The sequence below is a fragment of the Bactrocera dorsalis genome, chromosome 1 (genome assembly GCF_023373825.1).
Source record: "Bactrocera dorsalis isolate Fly_Bdor chromosome 1, ASM2337382v1, whole genome shotgun sequence".
Classification (NCBI taxonomy): Eukaryota; Metazoa; Arthropoda; class Insecta; order Diptera; family Tephritidae; genus Bactrocera; species Bactrocera dorsalis.
Window position 1 is genome coordinate 24,813,647 of NC_064303.1, and position 16,125 is coordinate 24,829,771.

Consider the following 16,125-nt stretch of genomic DNA (forward strand, 5'->3'; position numbering starts at 1 on the left):
TGATGCACTAAGGTTCACATCAATCATGGCACTTAATGACATTCTGCATATAGTACCCATAAATATCGCCGGAAGGTGTTTGGCCGCGAAAGTTGCAATCAGACTCAATGAATCTGGATTTTGAAATGAACATGTGTTTGAAGATTCGGAAATCCATGCACGCTCTGACTTCATACCGCAACTTTTGGTACACGGATTCAGCAAACGAAACTTTTTATCTGCTTACACACCTGCGAGGAAGTTATGGGTGGGTAGAAGCCGATGGATGAAATGGCAGTGAGCTTCTTTAAGAATAGGTCGAAGTTTGGAGGGAAGGTTGGTTTTAGACTTACTGACTATTGTAGTGTTTTTCAAGCCGACATTGCCGCCATAAAGTAGCGGTAGATTTGCTATGCTGGAGTGCAGTCTTCTTTAGAGAAGTGACTATTCACTCTGATAGCAGGGCGGCGATACTAGCCTTGAGCTTACAACCATGCTTTCAAGGGTGTTTAAGGATTCCCTCAACTCATTATCAATCCCTTAACTCATTAAAACTCGTGTCACTTTATGATTAAACTTGTATGCATGCCAGACCACTGCGGAATCGCAGGTAACTGTAAAGGTAACAAGTTGGTAATGAAATGTACCCTAATCCTGCTCTTTGTAGAATGGGAACGGGCAGCGTTTGAATCGTCTCATGTATTTTGATGGGCTTCACGAGAGCTTGGTCAGCGCTGAGCTACCATTGGTTTATGCGCTGCCACAAGATCCTCTTGACCCAAGACCAATTGTAAGAGATGCAGTGTGCTATTTTCCTCAATAAGGCGGCCTAGTTATGAATCAGCCATCCAACCTAACCTAATTACTGCACCAACCTAAGCTAATCACTGCAGCATCACAATTATTGATATATGCCTAGAAAATTTAACTGTTCACAATGCCACAGGTTGGCCTCGACCTACCGGGTTGCCTACCAAACGTGAGCGCAAATACACATAATTTGATTTATCTTCAAATTGAGTAAGCGCTTTCAATGGATTATTATATTTAACAATAACTTTTTCAATTGAACGTATAGAATAACTTAATTCCGCCTTTGTGCCGATACTCAAATCACGACTCAAGCCCTAAATATATCATTTTAGATTTTCCAACAACAACAATGGCACTTACATAAACAAAAACAACAAGGGGCATTCGCAAAATAAAAATATGAAACAACAACAACTCAGCATTTCGTCAAAGTGATTTAAGCAAACAAAGCATAAAAGCGAAACGACGCTCAACCGACACCACCCCATTACGAATGACTTACCGACCAACATGCACACATGCATACATATGTATGTAGCCGCCGTGTGTGTCAGAATTGCTGGTGTGCGCATCTGTTATGAAGCATTTATCAAAATGTCAATGCAGCACTTAAGCCGAATCCATTAAATAACTTACACTCATTCATTGGCCACGATGACAAAAACGACGAGGACGCCGACGAGCATTTACCGTTGCCTGCATTCCATTTACCAACTGTGTGATTGTGTGTATATGTATGTTTAAAAGCCCGCTGTTATGCCATTTGGGCAGGACATCGGCGCAGCGAGTGGGTGTGGTGTAGCAGCGCACCCAGTGCATTATCGCACCAGTCGCCAGCTCACACCAGCCGCTAGCGTTTTGATGGCTAATGGCATAAGGACACTAAGCACGCAACACAATATTCAACCATGTAATCCTTTAAGTGTATGCAAGTGCAATAATTTGTTTGCAGTTTCCGCTAAGTGCTCTATTTACTTCAAATGAAAGCAACAAACATACAAACAAGCACAAACCGACAACAACAAATGCAAAAACCTCAACTAAATGCGACCAAAGTAACAATAGTGCTTAAGGAGTGTACCAACAACAACAACGTCATAAACATATCGCTGGCGTTTCGTTGGTAGACAAGCGGGTGACGGCTTGCAGGCTAACGGTAATAATTCAAAAGGGTGTTAACATTTTCCCTAACAAAATCATTTCGAAACTTTAAATGTTGTGTGAGGGAAGCAGCGCGTAGGCGTGTAAAACGTGAAATGCAGTGGAGAAAAACGTCAGGCAACTACAACGACCGACCAAACTAAAGCCGACAGGGATATTTAGTGACATTATAGCAAAATGTGCTATCGGGGTAAATCTACATACATACATAGTTAGCCGAGATATAGGCGCGAAAAACGCAGGACAAGCACGATGACACGAACAATACTCGCGTTTCAGCTTGCAGATGGTCGAAATGTAGCACATTCGATACAATTTTATTTTATGGTAGTAAAATCTACAAGTACTCAGTTCGGAAGCGCGTATTTCATTACGTAGTAAAATTTTTGTCGCAAATCCGTCTCGAAGGCATTAAGTTGGTTTAAGATTATCGATTTTCGGCAATGTTTTTATTTTCAATGACCAACCTCACAATTAAGTACATAGCTCGAAAGATTTTGAGTACGGAAACTGTGAGGATGATCTGTACTGTTGCTATTATTGTAGGGGCAGAAAATATCCCCCAAGTAATTTGAAAGAATGCTGCCAGAATGCTGTTGACAGTTCTTTAAAAAATATAAATCGGAAGTCGTACCGATTACTTTGATCGAACTGTGGTAGATCTATAACTTTAGTATATAAAGTAATTGTATTCCTCGTACCTTTCGATTAAAAGATTTGTTAGTGACAGTACACTTTACTAAATACTGTATGATTCTCTTCTAAAAACACTAATTTTCTAATTTTCTTAAATGGGGTGAGGTTTGGCTGCCCTTGACTTCGAAAAACTCAGATTCGTTTGTTGTGATTACAATTTATGTATAATATTTAGCAAAGCTTCAGCCAATATATTGTATAAGGTAAGAACAAGATGAATGAGTTTGGTCTGGTGGTTAGAAGGGTAAGGGAAAAAATTTTATTGTCAGATCTTATCTAAGTTAAAAAAATGTAATTGTTGCATACACCTTAGCGCATAGATATTTTTCAGAGCTTTTGACCCAATGGAGAGATCCGTTGCTAACTTTTCATCCTTCTGACTTCCTTGAAAAACGTTACCCTTAACAAGTCCATTTCTTAAAGCATAGAATGGTATAAAAAGATTCCGACAGCTTGTATGGCAGCTATATGATCTGACACAATATGTTTGAAAAATGTAGCATTTTCTTTGTCAATTATCTGTACCCAATTTCGTAAAGATATCTTAGAAGTTTAAATCCGGGTAACTATCTGTTCATCCGTTCGTCCGTGCAAGCTGTAACTTGAGTAAAAATTAATATATTCCGATTCTTAACCAATTATTATCACAAAACTCACAAAACACCATTAATCGAAAACGTATAAAAACCCTTAACTATGCACAAAACTAGATTATAGAACTCTAATTTGGTACAGGGCCACCTGTAGGCTATTCTTTCACATTCCAGTACACAGCTCAAGAAGCAATTAATATAAAGGGGTTTAAACTTTGTACGTATCGCTTCTCGAGTATGCCACCTCATGACCAAAAATAGTCTAAATCTATCCAAAAACTGTTCAAACCTCTAGGCTCCAAAAATTTGTACGCCAGTACCTCTAAATGGTTTTTTACCGAAAATATCGGTTCATGTATGGGTTATATAATTGAAAATAAGAGAAAATATTTTCTTTAAAATATTGTAGTATATATGTATGTGTATCAAAAATGGGTTGACTTGGATCAATACTTTCCTAGGTCCACATATACCTATTAAAAGATTTTCTTCTGGATGACTTTGTACCGCATACTTATATCGGCCAATGTGAGTTGTCTTAATGCAAATGAGGAGCGTGTTTTACTTATAACAGAGTTGGGCGAAAACTTAACCTGGCCCTCATATAAGTAATATCAGGATTTTCGAACATACTGACTGCTGACTTTACTCCATATGATTGATTATTATATGTGAGGTACTTTATGAAACCCAGGGAACATTTTTTCAATATGTGGCATGTTATTTGTATGTGGTATTGATAAAATAGATAATATCGGGCCGATACTACCCCAACTCCCAAACCTTTTTCCAACAAACCTTATGTCGTATATATTGGTCAGAGTATGAGTTATATATAGTAGTCTGGTTGACGTTTTACACCTTAAGGTATTTCCATGCCTTTGATTCTTGCATAAAAAAATTATATAAAATTTTCGATTGCAACCGAACTTAGCCCTTTCTTACTTGTTTTATATGCTTTATATCTCCAACGTCTCCTTCTAGGTGTTTCAAACTTCGTGGCGAACATAACATACACACTTCAGGGTACAAAAGCAAGAGTTCCAAAGCTTTACAGTTCCTTACTGGGTATTTATGATATATTTATTTATACATGTCACTCATATTACTAGTGACTTCATTTAAATTTTTTGTCAGATATTGTGCCTTTATTTACATTTGGCATAAGATATCTACAAATGTACTAATATTCATACACACATACAGACAAGCGAACATCAGGACATTAGTTGGCGGAAATCCCACTTTTGTTTTCGATATTTGTATGTCTGCTTATTACCGCGCTCTATTTAATTCATTCACCCTTCAGTCACATTAACTGTTATGTAGTCACAAAAAAATACAACAAAAAGTACTTGTGCGACGTAATGCCATTAAGAGCGACCGCCCAGACCGCCACTACCACGACCATATTATGCATAGTATGAGTATACGAGGAGTCATCGCCGTCGTCCTTGCAATTAATGAATACCACTCGTAAGTGCTTCCAACTTTTACTCGGATTAGATTCAATCAGGTTGCATAAAGTCAATGCATTATTGGAGATTATTATATTTTTGTTATTTTCTCTAGGAGCCCCAATTTGTTATTGTCAATTAGTAAGTTATTTGAAGAATAGATGACTTTGCAAGAATTTTCTCGCTTTTAGCTGGTTTTCCGATATAAATTAAACAGTCAAGTCAAGCAAACGTTTGACTTTTATCTAGAGCTTTCATGGTAATAAAAAATGTCTGAAATCAAAAACTTTGCAGGCTCCGCATGAACACCGAATATCTTCTCATATAAGAGTATTCAAAAAAAATCACATATGTAAAGAAAATTGCAATCCTCACAACATATTTCAATCCCGAAATAACCTTAGATTAAAAACGCTATCCAAAAATTTTCGTTCCCGCAATTTGCCTGCATGCACAATCTTAACATCAATAGTGTATGGCTCAATCATATAAAGCTAAGACCAAGCCAAATTATCCTGCTATAAAAAATAACCATAAACTTAAAGAAGTTTCGGTTCGTCAAAGTGATCAAGAACTTTCTTTCAGTAAAATCGAACAAAACTTCTTTGGCAATGACAGTGACAAATATATAAAGTCCCAAAACCTTAACGCTTGGTCGCGACTAAAGTTTGTCATTATAGATATTTGTTGGGAAAATCAATATTCCATCACATCTGTTAAAGTTAACAGTAGATGGACCCTTATTCAATCAAGAAGGACCAAGACATCAAAACGTTGTCTGCTTTTTGAGAACTCAAACCAAATATATTTAATTTTATCCATTAAAAAAATACAAAACAAATTAATTTACTTGCATACGTCATACATTCTCGAAAAGGAAGTAGTAACAAGGATATACTTTTAACTAAGCACTTTCAGAACCTGCGACAAAATTTGAAGAACGCCGTCAAATATTAGTTAGAAAACAGATTCTTACTACTTACCAAAAGGCGATTCTTTAGGATATAGATTTTTATATTAAAATGGTATATAATATTTCGGAAACTTCAGTGTTTTCTCCAGTTTTTCAGCCATCGATTTTTACGAAGATATTCATTACCTCCACAATATCGGAAACTTAAAAATGCCTTATTTAAGTCACAAATTGAAATACAAAACTGTAATTTGGTAAAGTGAAACGCAGAAGAGGCCAAATCACATAATAAATTTAATATACATAACTCAAAAACCACTAAAGTTGAGCAAAAGTTCGCCCAGGGTGGAGTTTTCGAATGGGCCCATAGTTGTAGTTCCTTTCCAAATAAATATTTCTACTAATACTAAGTCTTATACAATATGTGTATCAATTTTAGGATCAGTAAATTTAATCAGAAAAAAATCGCAGTTTCGGCCTTCTAACTGTATGTAACCCCTTAAAAAAGTAGAGAACCTCGGAATGAATCACCCTTTACATATATTTTATACGGCCTGAGTGTTTTAAACATTGTGCAAACTGCAAACACGCCCTTGAAGACAAAGTTATAAAAATGCCAAATTGAGATATGACACGTTCATAAACTTCTCACCTAAACAACAGATGTGTTCAAAATAAGAATCTTTAAATACAGATAAAACCCGCATGCATATAACCATAGACAAATTCAGACCAACTGTTAAATGTATATTATTATGAAAACACTATACGATGCACCTATGTAAGTGGCCAACAGTGTTCGTAGTGCCTTACGGTGAGTGCCGGATAACGTGCAAACCCATCGTTAGTTTGACCACACGCAATGCATTAAACTCTCTTCAAAGTTAATTTCAGGACATTTATTCACGCTTGCACAATATTTGGTCGTTTCTGCGCGCATTGCGTAAGTCCAAAACGCCCCCTTCAGTGGGCGCAGGTGTGTCAGTGTGTACCTATAATGAATATTTAAGTAGAAAAATGTTTAGCACGCGCCAGCATTTTGTTAACTCTCATTAAAAAGTCGCTCACTGACCAAAATGAGCAATATTTAGTTGCCAGGCGCTTATCTCACTTTCGTGTTATTTGCAATTAAAACAATGCCGGCTAACAAAAAGTTTTGCCATTTAGGTTCAAATCGTAATTTCTAAACGACCTGCAAAAGAGCTTACTCTTACACAAATGAATGCATATACGTACTATATACATATATATGTATGTAGGAAGATATAAATTTTCGCAAGCAAAAGAGGTTCTGGTTTTGAACAGATTATGATAGATAAATTTATTTATTTTTTTTTCAAACGAAATGTTTTTCAATTTATTCAAGAGAAATAGAATCCTGAAATTCTGTAGTAAAAACCAGGAATTGGTCAAATTTCATTTATTACTATTAATTGGACCGATTTTTTTTTTATTATTTTTTAAATCAACTATTAAAGTACAGCTAAATTATGTCAAAACGTTTTCTCATTTATTAGTTCTTAACCCAAAATGTCATTGTAATTGGAACACTTATACTGTAATCACGTTTATTTCCATAACCGCGCCCTGCCTTTTGAGGTTTGCCGAAGGCATTGTTTATCCATAACTGAACGTGCAACCTTGACTTGATGCCATTCTCATTGATGAAAGCTACAGGCAAATGATTCGAAATATTTTTGTTAAGCAAGACGCTGTAATTTGCCATATTCTAAAGTCAAATAATCACTTTATTAGTAATAACTTTTGGTCATATCAAGAAATTAGCCTGTTAATTGACAGCCTAGGTCATGTGTTCGACTTCATTAGACTACCTCTGGGAATTTTACGCCTGCAATATTAAATATTCATAGGTAATTGAACCACAAACGCCGTAAAATTTTCAAAAGGCAAAAATTTGACATTTCAATAATATTTCTGTGTATTCCTTCAAATACAAGCTCTAGATCTTAACAACGCTTGTATCTAATCTTACATGAACCTAACCTAAATAGGTTATTTTTGTTTAATTCCATGTTGGTATGCATTTAGAAATTTGTTTCGAGTTTGTTGCACTACAATCGTGTTCTTAGGCTTTATATACGATAAATATTATGTAAAAGTTATATTCTAACAGCAATAGTAGTGCTTATGGCCAGAAATATTAATAGCAATTTTTGTTACATTGGTCGAAACGGAGATTGGGCCTCGACACTTTGTAGAGATGGTGAGCAGCTTGATATCAAGACATTTGGGACTAAGTTGACTCATTATGTGTTTGTATGACAATAATTTCTTGACATCAAACAAATATTTAGGCCGAAAAGGAATTTCTAACAATGGTTGCGTTTAAGGTTCAAATTATTTTGTATGACTTTCGCTATTACGCTTATTTTAGTACACATGTCTTAATTAATCGATTTTATGGATCATATAATTTTGTAGGCTAAGTTAGGTTAGGTTATACTGGCCGGCAATCACAGCATTTGACTTGAAGTATTTGTCATGCAGACCGTCAACGCTTTTTGCGAACTTTAGAGCGCGTGACATCTAATTTTGTTACTTCATCTATTCCTTTAAACTGCGAAGCTTCTATCGAAGAGGTCTAATTGCGCTAGGAGGAGGTGTTCCAGCGTCTCTCTCATGGTTACTTCCCAGCACTTTCTGCATGTACCGTCGTTACTTATGCTCATCCGGTTCGCTTGTGATGCCAGTAGATTTTGATCGGACAGTAGGTCAACAAACGTCCTGCAATCCTAGAGCGATCGATCCTGCATGTTCCTAAAGCATTCCATCTCGCCCTCATCCGTCTGTCAGAGGTTCCAGAAATTTTATTGTTATCGTTTTCAAAAGTCATTTCATGTACTAGTTCACTTTTCATAATCACGTCAACTATTTTGTTTCCCGGAATTTCTTTGTAAACTGGAACCCGGTTTAAGTACGAATATATCGTCACCTGAAATGCAAAATAACGTATCATCAAAAAATTCGAAATTGAGTGTCTCATTGATTACGATTCACCACTTCAAAATACATCATAATATTACATATGTTCAACATTTTCAGGTTCTGCCCTCAGATATAAACTAGTTTTAATCAATATTAAAAAATTTTTCACTCATGTTCCATTTTATTACGTGTTTCATTCATGCCCCTGTATATTTCCGAAAATGTTGTTACGTTATTTTGCATTTCAGGTGACGATATGCAGTCACTTTTCGGCAGTCGCTACATCTACAGTTGTCCTGCTTTTAAAAACATTATTTGACGTAATGCGATGTTAGATTATAATTTACTAGTCCTACAGATTTTGACATATATGTAGATTTAAAATTTTGCCCACACCCTTTACGCTCCAAACTGAAGAACCAGAATAAACTGCTTACATGGAAAGCTTTTTTATTTGGAAATATCTTCATGATATCTAACTTGGGTTACTGTCCAAGGCCATTGTGCAATTTTCGTAGAAATCATTCAGATTGGATCAAGTAACATATATCTGCCACACAAACTGAATGAAAGGATTCAGGGTTTGTAGGAAATACTTTGTATTTCTGAAGTTTGTAGCTTCGTGGCAACGTTTTTCTTGATTAGTTTATTGTAAAACAAAAAAAAAAATTATAAAATTTTACTAAACCCAGTATCGATGTTCAAAGATATCCACTTAATGGATAGAGGCTTATATTTTCATCAATCTTCATCCAATAGACAATTTAAGTATTTGTTAAAAATATTACATCTTAAATTTTCTTATACAAGAATCTACAAAATGGCATCAACCGACAAGTTGATATGTCAAAACAACTGAAATAATAATTGACAGTTGAGACGGACAACAAATATACTTATGTATATTCTCTTACAAAAGTTTTGTCACCAAATTATAATTTGGGGAACGAAAATTAGAAAATACAAAATTCTTGCAACCTTTGCAACTATGTACGTACGCATGTACATACGTAAACGTAAAAACTTTCTACGCATAAGTCAAAGTATATATTATACTATACAAATACCTATGTACATTTTCAAGTACCGGTGCATCCTTAAAAATACGTATATCTTATTATATATGAACAAACGGTTATAGGTACATATGTATGTACATACAAATATGTGTATCGGGGTAAACGTCTCACTTATTCCGTATGCGAAAGAGAAAAAAATATAATTCCACCCCAAAACAAGCAATGATTCCACCCACCTTTTTGCAACTACTCATACATACAAACATACATACGTATTTATTTACAAGAAATCGCGACTCCTCTGCACTTGCAACGTTTACAACCCCTGGACATGCGTCGATATGAAGTCAACTAGTGGGGAGGCATTTGCGGCACGCCCTTTTTACATAAGTGTAAGGATACGATTACTCGGTTGGATTCTTTTTTTTACTTCTTATCCTAGACATTGTTGACTTGTTTACTTTTAACAAATGGTTGCCATTTTATTGTATTTAATGACAATTCATGGGTACTCCCTTGGTGATGTTGTCACCGAGTTTTTATAGTTTTATAGACACTGTAACAATATGCAACGACTTTATAGTGAATATACTATATATGTATGTCAGACACACTAACTTTCTATATTCGTAAATTATAGTTTCAAATGCAACTACATATCTATATATGTACAGGTATATTTCACTACCTATATAGATATATATATGAATGTAATAGTAATCTGCAGTAATAAGATCTGGTCGGTGTTGTAAAATTCATAGTAGAAATCGGAATAAGTAGTACATGATGAACCCAAATAAAACATAAAGTTACTATTTCTATATATGTCTGTATATATTAGTACGCGTTGTTGAAGTTCGCGGCAAAAATGTGTAGAAGTTCACGCAATTGAGAAAAGATCTCTGATCACCATTCACTTGGGAGTGGTCAGAGACGATTCTTTTCCATATGGTTCAATCAGCTCACGACTTCCGGTATTACACCAATTATCCTCTGGGTTGCCAAAGAACATCCGTTTGAAGGCGAGCTAAAGTGAGAAGACGAACCATCCCTACTCAAAGTTGTGCGCTGGGTTTGAGACTCGCAACGTAAAAAACGCCCCCAATAAAAACTAATCTACAGCCTCACAACCGCGCTGTTAGTTCTGCTTCCTCCAGAATGGATAAGGAAGCGAAGCAAATGGGTCTGGCGATGAACGAGGGCAAGACGAAATATCTCCTGCCATCAAACAAACAGTCGTTGCACTCGCGCTGAGACTCCCACGTCACTGTTGACAGTCATAACTTCGAATTCATAGATAATTTCGTCTCTCTTGGAACCAGCATTAATACCAACAACAATGCCAGCCTCAAAATCCTACGCAGATTAACTATTGCCAACAGGTGCTACTTCGAACTGAGTAGGCAATTGAGAAGTCTCGACGAATAATGGTGCAGAGGCATGGATGATGACAACATCTGATGAGTCGACGTTACGAGGTTACGGGAGGAGAGTTTTATGAAAGATTTATGGTCCTTCATGCGTTGCCCACGGCGAATATCGCGTTCGATAGAACTATGAGCTGTATGAGATATACGACGACATTGCCGTAGTTCAGTGAATTAAAAGACAGCGTCTACACTGGCTAGGTCATGTCATCCGAATGAACGAAAACAAAAAAAGAAGAAGTTAAGGGTGTAGGAGTCAATAAAAATAACATGAATAGCTATACGTGATGGAAAATTTTGAACTCAAATCTAAAATCACGACATCTCAAATACCTCATACACCTCTTAGTACGTTAGTAACAAATATTTCTTGCATACACCTAACTCTTTTTTTACACGGTAGATACGTTCCTCAGAAATCCGTATAAAAAAACCACGTAAAAAAGACGCGTTTCCTACAGTAAAATGGGGGATACGTTCCATGTCATCTGAAAACCGTGTAAGATGAAATAAAGAACTATATTTACTTCAAAAAACCGAGTAAAAATATTGAAAACTATGAAATTTCAGATATGCATTCAAATTGTATGTTCATATGGCATTTTATTGAGGATTAAGACTTAAAATACATAATTCATACAGTTGAAAAATTGGTAGATTAAGCAAAAAACAAAAGAAATCTGTTAATCCAGAATTAAGAACAGAAAAATTAGAATAAAAACAAATAAAAACTATTTACATAGCTACAAAATTATTCGTCGCTACTTGATAACAAGCGCAATTGTTTGCGACGATCTGGACTAAAGTCGGTATCATCACTGGAGATATTATTTTCAGCAATGTAGATATCATGCGAACAAAATGTGTATGTAAGAGTTATCGAATAAGGGGATTTCCCACACTACTATGTGTGTTCATTTCAGCAATGGTGCTAAATGTGGTAAAAACAAGCATAATTACAAGACAGTGATTTGAAACCGTACTAGATTAAAAACTTTTTATAATTTTTTTATTCAACCGTGTAACTTCAAATCCTTGTAAAACAGAGTTTGGTGTATTTAGTTGAGTTGTGTAATTTATCACGGCAAGCGGCGTTTCTTATGTCCAAACTGAAGATTTGCTTACATTGAGTGGATAAATAATAAAGTATACATACATCAAAACATTTCAAAACTTCTTTAAAGATTCCAAAGATCGTTTCTGTGTACAGTAAACTTCATTTTTATCACTTCTCTTTCTTAAGAATTCATAATTTAAAGTGAATCATTTTAATTTGGAATTGAAAATCTGAGAATTAGTACCAAAATATATTGTGGAGTCATAAAATATTTACAATATATCCAAAATTTCCTTAATAACATTTGTCGAACTTTAAACTTAGTTAAATATTCGGCAGAATTAATAATTTTCCTTTTACAGATACAAGATAAAGCTTTCAAAAATAATTTCAAGAACAAAAGTGTGTTAATATGTATATAGAACCTAGGTAGATACATACAATATATTTATATGTGGACTTAAAATAAAATTTATTGAAAATACAATTATTACCGTAAAATGCATGTAAATGTGTATGTATTATAAGTATTAAATATGATTTACAAAGGAAGCGTTTACTATATGTACATATATACATATATACAAACGCAGTATATTGCACACAGTAATATTCATATTAATAACATTTAGGATATGCCTCAATGCATAACAAGTAAAGAAGAGCTAAGTTCGGGTGCAACCGAACATTTTAACCATTTAAGCCAGGGAAATGCCACGAACCCAGCACTCAAAGATAGATAGCGCTGCATTCAGCTCCATCTGTGATATGTTCGATTGATACATTCTCCGCCGTTTATCCTCCAAGTTTTCCAGCATAGAAGAATTAGTAATGGGGAAAATAAGGAAACAGCGGGAAAAGCAACGATACTCAACGCAGCCGCGGGCAAATTTCAATTTTTAAGGCATCAAATATGATAGATACGCTACTTGTAATGTTCCGAAATCGAAGACAAAAAGATAAGGAACATTGTCGATCCATTTATTCAGACACAAAAAAAATGGCGGCAGAACTGAAAGTTAACGTATAAAAACCAAGAACCTGCGGATGACAAACAAAACGCGAAAATTTCTGCGTGAGAACTAGCGAACAATACTACAGCCTCTAAGTGTATATTCCTCTGTTGGATACAGTCGGCAAAGATTTGAAGACGCGCTTTTCTAGAGAAATATTGGATGGATTTCAACTGAGTTTGCTGCTTCAAGAAAGAGTATGTGCTTTGAAAACAAAAGAAATGGAAAATCTTATTAACTGCTTAACAGATAGACCGATATTTGCATAAAAAGTCAACTATAGGTACAAGGTTCCAAATGTTTGGTAGCTAGGAGCCGATTACGCTAATTTTTGCATGTCATGTACCAAATATGGTTGAAATCGGTAGAGCGGTACCCCTCGTCCAATTTTTATCTCGACTCTGTGTTGCACCGTTAACAGAAAAACGCGCTCACTCATTTTATTATACTCTCGCAACAAAGTTGCTAAAGAGAGTATTATAGTTTTGTTCACATAACGGTTGTTTGTAAGTCCTAAAACTAAAAGAGTCAGATATAGGGTTATATATACCAAAGTGATCAGGGTGACGAGTAGAGTTGAAATCCGGATGTCTGTCTGTCCGTCCGTCCGTCCGTCCGTGCAAGCTGTAACTTGAGTAAAAATTGAGATATCATGATGAAACTTGGTACACGTATTCCTTGGCTCCATAAGAAGGTTAAGTTCGAAGATGGACAAAATCGGCCAACTGCCACGCCCACAAAATGGCGGAAACCGAAAACCTATAAAGTGTCATAACTAAGCCATAGATAAAGATATTAAAGTGAAATTTGGCACAAAGGATCACATTAGGGAGGGGCATATTTGGACGTAATTTTTTTGGAAAAGTGGGCGTGGTCCCGCCCCCTAAAAAGTTTTTTGTACATATCTCGGAAATTACTATAGCTATGTCAACCAAACTCTACGGAATCGTTTTCTTCAGGCATCTCCATATACAGTTAAAAAATGGAAGAAATCGGATAATAACCACGCCCACCTCCCATACAAAGGTTATGTTGAAAATCACTAAAAGTACGTTAACCGACTAACAAAAAACGTCAGAAACACAAAATTTTACGGAAGAAATGGCAGAAGAAAGCTGCACCCAGGCTTTTTTTAAAAATTGAAAATGGGCGTGGCGTCGCCCACTTATGGACCAAAAACCATATCTCAGGAACTACTGGAGCGATTTCAATGAAATTCGGTATATAATATTTCCTTAACACCCTGATGATATGTACGAAATATGGGTGAACTCGGTTCATAACCACGCCTTCTTCCAATATAACGCTATTTTGAATTCCATCTGATGCTTTCTCTTTATAATATACACATTAGGAACAAATGATGATAGCGGAATAAAACTTTACACATACATATATATAACTTTTTAAGGTCCCTTATATCGAACACGAAAAACTCAGTGCCTAACCTAACCTAACCTAATTTTTCACCGAAAATATCAGTAAATCTCTCAGAATTTAATTCTAAATAATTTTACAGCAAAATAAAAAAATATGTAAATGACGGATAATGAAATCTCGATTATCACTTTATTGTGCGTGAGTATAAAATGTTCGGTGACACCCGAACTTAGCCCTTCCTTACTTGTTTTAATTATGGTAACTCACATATTGACCAATATGTATGGTATGTATGGTATAAGAACAACTCGTAGCTTAAAAATTTTTCTATTAGATAAATAAGGTTAAGAAAACTATTGACCCAATTCAACCAATTTTTGACATACAGACATAATAAAATAAAGAAAAACTGAATTTCAATTATATATTTCGAAAGTTGGCTAATATTTTGGGTAAAAAGTAAGACATAGTCTCTGCAGCTCACATTTTCGGTATATGGGGGTTTGAATAGTTATGGCCCAGTTTAGACAATTTTTAAACTTGAAATGCATGCCTCAAAGGCTCTATTCATGCAAAGTTTTATCACGAAATATTAATTGGTGCTTGATTTGTATACTGGAATCAAATGGAATTTAAAGTTTTGTTACATCGGAAGTAGTCATGGATGCAGTCCCACTCATTTTCGCACTGTAACATGGAGGTCAAAATAATCCCAAATATGTACCAAATATGGATGAAATCGGTTGGGTAGACCCGAAGATTTGTGATTTGACCTAGAGGTAGGCGATTCCACGCCTAACGTCCAACGTGTATCTCCGTATACTTTTTTCTTTTTCACCAAAGAAGGTCTGCACGGAAATTTTTAAAGACAGCAATACTGACGAATTGAACCCCATTAAATTATAATGTGATTTACACATTCGTGCATATACATATGTACATATGTATGTAGTAGTAACCGAACATGAGATGAGTTAAATTCGAAATATATTACTTTTTGAAAACAATACCTATATTTTTTCATTCAAAATACTATTTTCATGAACATAACATAATTGTATATATTGTATATACATATATGTATATATGTCCATACATAATATGTATATGAACATTTGATAAATTGTATTTGTATACTTATATGAAAATACTACATATTTATGTACTTATTTATTTATTATTAAACTTATTTATAGACTCCTATATGTAAGTATGTATGTACATATGCATATAATTAAGCAATTTAAGGTCACTTTAATGTCTAAACCAAAAAGGCATAATAGAGATGACAAAAGTCGTTTTAACGTCAAAGCAGTCAGACCTGTACATATGTATGTATATACATAGCACATTGTTAGTACTTAGTGTAAGTCTCTCGGTTCGATAGTTATGTACAAAGGTATAAGCTTTAAGTGCGTGATAGACTTATGTGCTTTATACATTCAACTGTACGTCAGCCTAGACATTCATACAGATTCACTTCAACAGATATGTACTAGTAAATATGACATATAACAGTATTTAAATATGTAACTGCAAGCTAAAGCAAATTCAAAGCAAACTCACTAAATACGCACCCGCATTTCAACAAATAACCATACATATGTATGTATGTATATACATATTTACATTCAAACGTGCAAATAAATATACACACTTAAAAGACCACTC

At 35.1% G+C, this 16,125-nt stretch overlaps 1 protein-coding gene across 2 annotated transcripts in view; it reads left to right on the forward strand.

Annotated features, from left to right (window-relative positions):
- The window catches only part of LOC105222256 (LIM/homeobox protein Lhx3), a 78,154-nt gene that overhangs the window by 47,607 nt on the left and 14,422 nt on the right, over positions 1 to 16,125 (forward strand). The window lies entirely within an intron of this gene.